At 33.2% G+C, this 6,444-nt stretch overlaps 1 long non-coding RNA gene across 1 annotated transcript in view; it reads left to right on the top strand.

The window, feature by feature from the left end:
• Nucleotides 1-1,539, top strand: part of LOC107552700 (uncharacterized) — a 24,491-nt gene extending 22,952 nt beyond the window's left edge. Inside the window, exon 3 of the long non-coding RNA XR_001604884.1 lies at nucleotides 1,413-1,539. This is a non-coding gene — a long non-coding RNA (uncharacterized lncRNA). The remainder of the gene's footprint in view (nucleotides 1-1,412) is intronic.
• Nucleotides 1,540-6,444: the final 4,905 nt, after the last annotated feature.

The following is a 6,444-nucleotide window of genomic DNA, read 5'->3' as shown; positions in this document are numbered from 1 at the left end:
TCCCTCACACACACACCCACTCTCTCTCTCTCTCTCTCACACACACACACACACACACACACTCTCTCTCTCTGTTTCTCTCTCTCTCACACACACACACACACAGATCCTATCACCCTGGACAACGACCTCTCTGTCTGTCTATAGGCTCAGGTCACTGCACAGTCTGTCTGGCCGCTCACACACACACACACACATACACACACACACACACTCTGTCTGGGTTCCTAACGTGACCTCTGGTTCTGGGGCAAAGAAACCCCCTGAGACCCAAATAACACGACCCTCGGGACAATACAAGCAGACACACAGACCTCCAAACGTCTCGCTTTCATGAGCGTCACATGATCAAAACTACAAACATAAACTTATTACATTAAAGTGACAGTTCACCCATTTACTCACTCTCAAGATGTCCCAAACATTTCAAATATTGTAGAAATAGCAAACAAATGCCTATATTCGCTTTTTACAGTGAAAGCAGTTTCATGAGACATTAAAGCTTTGTTTTAACATGGTAAATTAATACAATAAAAACTACGACTGTTGTTTTATCTGTCACTCACGAGTCACGACTGACCCACACACACATCTCAACTATACCATGCGGCTGAAAGAACAGCCTGATATGAATAAAAAGAAAAATAATTAAAATGAATAAAACAATTACACTTGCAAGAATGCACAGAACTTGTACTCAAAATGAGTCTAAAATGTAAAATAATAAGCCTAATTGTAATTAGAGATAGTAAAGATACACTTCCAAAAGCACAAACATTACTGTATAGTCACAGTTTGAGAAAATATTATTAGAAATTGTTAACAATTCTTTTAAATACAGTTTTATTTATCTCATAATTATTATTTTTGTAATGCGTTTTAATTTTGTAAAGACATAATTTTGTGTTAAAATTTCTGTTTTACTGCTAATTGCAATGGTTACTATTTACTATTTTTCAGTCTTATTTTTAATGCATTGTATTAAAACCAGTTATGGTCAGTTTGACCTGCAAACATCACAATAATTATTAATTATAATAGTAGTATATGGAACCCACAACAACAATTAAAAAACAAAAACATTCAAAAAATACTGTCCCTGTTTTAAAAATGATATTTTGACCGCTGAACTAGAAAATGCCCCAATGCCCTCAGATGATGAAAGATATTTTGAGAAATAACATCATACTGTTTGGTAACTATATGAATATTTTATGATTTTAAAATTTAAAGCGTTTCATGGTATTGCTTAAAATCCAATGGTGTGTTTTAAGGGTAATTCTATGCTATTTTTTTATAAGAGTGTGAATAAAATGTAATGCATTTTTTCTGTCATTTAATCTGTTTGAGTCATATAAACACTATTATACACACAGAATGATGGACTAATGTTTTCATGCTCTTTTCCGCAGTAAAGATGTGAAAGACAAACTCTGACCTGATCCTGTGTCGCCCTGAAGATTCACTGATGTCACTTCCTGTATCTGTACTGAACAGGAAGCTGGAATCGGCTGGAGGATGAACTCGGCGTTATAACCTCACCTGGAAACAAACAAACAAACACCATCAGAAACAAGATTTTTGTTTTAAATCGGTCCTATCTCTTGTTTTTATGATCTTGTTCATTTTTTTTTACTGACTTTCAGTGCAGAAAACTAAAACACTGTGGATATTTGCTGATATCCAGCATCACCTGCAGAAGCACATTAAACCAGGTAAGTGAATCTAGTAATGCACATGCCGTTATTTTGTTAAACACGTTAAACAAAGAGTTGCATTTCAACATATGCACATAACAGCTCTACTTCACACACACACACACACACACACACACACACACACAGATTCAGACACACACACACACACACACACACTCACTCACTCACACACACACACACACACACACACACTCACACACACACACAGACACACACTCACTCACTCACTCACTCACTCACACACACACACACACACACACACACACATTCACCTCAAGCTCTCTGGATGTATTACAAAATCTATAAATTAATATTTTAATAACACTTATTCACTAATGCAATGACCCTCAGAAACGCTTCATTCACCTGATTCAATAATTAATACTGCAATGAGCAACTGCGTATCAGTAAAGCTGTAATTCATCATTGTGTACTTGAGTAATACTAAATGTGTGATGATTTTCAATAAAGCTTCTACGTATGATATATGACACTGTCTGGTGTGAGTATTTGATATTGCGGTTTATGCCATTATATAAGTAGGTTTTAGGTATTTGATTGTAAAGTGTGTTCGTGCATGCATATTCTGCATGTAATGGCAAAGGCATTCAGTCATTTATAAGTGTGAGATCAGAGTGTCTAATACCTTAATCCTTCATTCATTAACAGCCAAGACATGAAGACTTATCCTATATACACTGACATAAATAATGCATGGATTAATTAGTAGAAACAACTTTAAGACCAGAGTAAACGAGTCAACTGCTAATATATATATAAAGTAGTGCTGTCAGACAATTAATCGTGATTAATCACATCCAAAATAAATGTTTTGTTTGCATAATATATGTGTGTGTTCTGTGTATATTTATTATATAAATACACATACATACAGTATATATTTTGTGTATATATAATATTTACATGACTATATGTATATTCATTTAATTTATATTATAAATAAATATATTTAATATATAAACATAACTTTTTTCTGAAATATATACATGCATGTGTGTGTATTTATATATGCATATAAATATACACAGAACACACACATATATTATGCAAACAAATATTTTTATTTTAGATGCGATTAATCGCGATTAATGTTTGACAGCACTAATATAAAGTTTCACAATTCTGATATTAATGTTATGATGAGTGTTGATTTGGAAATGTCAGATATTGATACAAGAGAAAAAAAAGCTGATCAACTTTGTTCTTATTGCTTTCGAATAAAAATATATAAAAATTAAACATTTGTTATGTTTTAGTAGTTACACAAGGTTATTGAAAAAATCACAGTTTTCTTTCATAATTGTCTTTGAACAGGGAATTCTCTTTCAGCTTTTTTGAATAAAAGTATCGTGTAGTATTTGAATATCAAACACATACATCTGAATATTAGAATATGTCTTAATATTAGAATTTAAAAAATGCATTAATATTTTAATATTGCTCAGACGTTTTTGTGCTTTGTGTGATTTCCAAATCAATCTGCTGGTGTGCATGTGTGGAAGATTCTGAGCCACTGGCCCTTTAAAGAATAAATAAAGATGATTTACATTCCATTGTGGACACGCCCCTTTCTGACAACCTCCAGTCAGCTGTTTCCACAACTGTGACATCATTTCCTGTGAAGTACAGTGAGCCAATAAACCAAATACAGTGCATGCAACAAACACCAAGTTCTTATAAAAATTCTACATTTAGCCCTTTTGTTTTTTATTGCATGCCAAATGAAAGAAATGAATAGCAGTAATGATAATCTTAATATCAATATATTGTTATTTGGCTGATTACAGCATAAAACGAGGATCTTCTGTGTAATACATGAGAGAGTGTTGGATTGTAAGTAATGGTGTCTCATGTGTAACGCTTGAAACTGGTGTTTGCAGTGACGGATGAGGAGGGAGGCTGCTGTGATGTAAATTATTCATGAGCAATTTAAATACATGCAAATGTATTGGCACAGCTCCAGGTACCTATGGCAACGCCCGATGACCCCGCCCACAGCATCAGCACCAGCAGCATCAGCACCAGCAGTCCTGCTTGGCCGAGTGCTATTGTTCATGTGTGAGTGTGAGAGCTCGATTCAGTGATGAGGACAAAACATTCAAATCAGTGACCTCCTACAATCACTAAATATTCAACAAATGCATATTAATTGGTTATGTAAAATAATAATAATAATTATTATTATACTACATAATTTAAAAACATTGTATTATTAAAAATAATATTATTATTATTAATGAATAATAAATATTATTAACGCATAATAATAATTGTATATTATTTTAAAAAAAAAATTAAATTTATTAATAAATAATAATGATGCTAATGTTATAATTAATGCTATAATATTAATATTATTTTTGTTATATATACTGCATAATAAATAATAATTTTATATTATTATAATATACATTTTTATATTTTATATCCATTTATTTTAAAATGGTTTTTGTTGTTGTTCATTTATTATTAATAAATAATACAAAATAAATAGTAAATAATATTTTATTATAATTATATTATAATATTTTAAGATGATGATGCACTTTCAAATAAGTTGTTTAGATTGTAAAAATTATTTAGATTAAAAATAAACTAATTAAGAGTGACAAGTTCAGGGGTTTCTAGAATCAAAGCTGGATGATTCAGTGAAGAATAAGAGAATAAACCCTATTGAAACAATCCTGTGTGTGTGTGTGTCATTTACATAAATTCTAATAAATAATTTGTTTTTTTCTTTTTATTGTTATTTTTATTTCTTATGTACCATTTGATGCATTTTTAAAAATGCTTCATGCTTATGTAAAGTACTTTTTTATATAAATAAATAAACATAAATAAACAGATAATTTCAGCACAAGCACATTATGATGTTATATAGAGGAGATTGGGGCAAGTTGTCACAGTGTCTTTATCAGGTTTTGAATCAAAAGCCAAATAATACACATGCTTTCTTCACTTTTGTCTGTTTGAATTCTGTCCTTTAAACTAAAAAGTAATGTTAACATCTGTCGGGAATCATGTGAACACAATTAAATCACAAGGACATACAATAGTCACTATGCAATGAAGGGAGAAGCTTGAACTGTTTTCTCAGGAAAAAAGCCCTCACGCTTGTCATATTTTGCAGTTAAATGCAGTGCATTCATTACAATTTCTGTTGTGCAAAACAATAGTTTGACATCGTTGTGTTTATCTTTGCATTGCTATTTCATGCTATTATACATTTTTCCTGTTTTTAATCAGCTGTATGTTATGGAAAATGGCTTTTTTTGTAACCATAGAAAGTATATTTCATATTTCATGCAAGGAGATTCTTCTTAAACATCAGATTAAAGACAAAGAAGCTCATCTGCTGCTTCATGCTGCCATCTAGAGGACATTAGGACTCCATCAAACACATTTAATATGAATAAATGACGGAAAAGGCTTGATTATAATGTCATTAGTTTAATATACATTCATTTGGCACAAATCTTTTCAATTTACAAACAACAGTCTTGAATCGAGATGCTTCCAAACGAGTCATCTCAGTGAGATTTGTTCGATTCTGTTGAAACAGCAAGAATGAATCACTTGAACACGAATCACTTTGTAACGAACTCCACAATGAATGCCATCAGCGAGCGATTCTGCACCGAAACATTACATTAAACATGAATTCTGCTTTCAAACACAGAGAGATTCCAGAACTGAAACGCCAATGAACAAGCAGATCATCCGTGACTCGAAACATCGAATCTTTGAGTCGATTCAAACGAATCTCTGCGTTTTATTAGGCGTCTGCGATGTTGGTTAACGTTTAAAAAGCATTTAATGCCAGTTACAACGTTTTAAAAAGACATCTGGATGATAATCATTGTGCTTTGTGCGACTGTCAGGTTAGCAGGGATTTTAGTTTGTTCAGAAAAGACTGAGATGATGATTAGGAGTAAATACCACGGCCCTAAGAAGTCTTAAAACACATTCAAAATGTCTGAATGCCACTAAATGAGATGAAAAAAAATTGCAAAATAAATGTCATTTGTTATAAAGAAAGATACGCAAACCGGTTTGTTCAGTTTAAAATGTAATGCAGCGCAGATTCCGGCACATTTGAAGTGAACAAATACTTATTGGATTCACTGTATCAATATTTCAGTTCAGAAATGAAGGTCCAGAAGAGCAGACGAACGGTGTAATACTGTCACTGTGAGTAATGAAGTATTTTAAAACCACTCGTCAGTAAATGAACAAACACACCAATGATTAATGATTAAAGACCAAACGTGGTGTGAACATGTTATTGGTTTGTTACGGCAGTCAGTAACACTGTTATATGTTTATGTTCATGTGTTTGCCTTCTCTCTCCAGGCACTTGGGAGCCGCAGATTCATACATGTGCAACTCTCACTCTCACTCTCTCACTCTCCCTCACATACACTCACTCTCTCACACATACACTCTCACTCTCTCACTCACATACACTCTCACTCTCTCACTCACATACACTCACTCTCTCACACATACACTCACTCTCTCACACATACACTCACTCTCACACATACACTCACTCTCTCACACACACTCACTCACTCTCACACACACACACTCTCTCACACACACTCACTCTCTCACACACACTCACTCTCACACACCCTCACTCACACACACACACACTCGCTCTCTCCCTCACACACACACTCTCTCTCTCACACACACACAC

This window comes from Sinocyclocheilus grahami, unplaced genomic scaffold, assembly GCF_001515645.1.
Source record: "Sinocyclocheilus grahami isolate Dianchi unplaced genomic scaffold, SAMN03320097.WGS_v1.1 scaffold456.1, whole genome shotgun sequence".
Lineage (NCBI taxonomy): Eukaryota > Metazoa > Chordata > Actinopteri > Cypriniformes > Cyprinidae > Sinocyclocheilus > Sinocyclocheilus grahami.
Note: the sequence above shows the minus strand (reverse complement) of the source record. Positions and strands in the feature narration are given on the sequence as shown.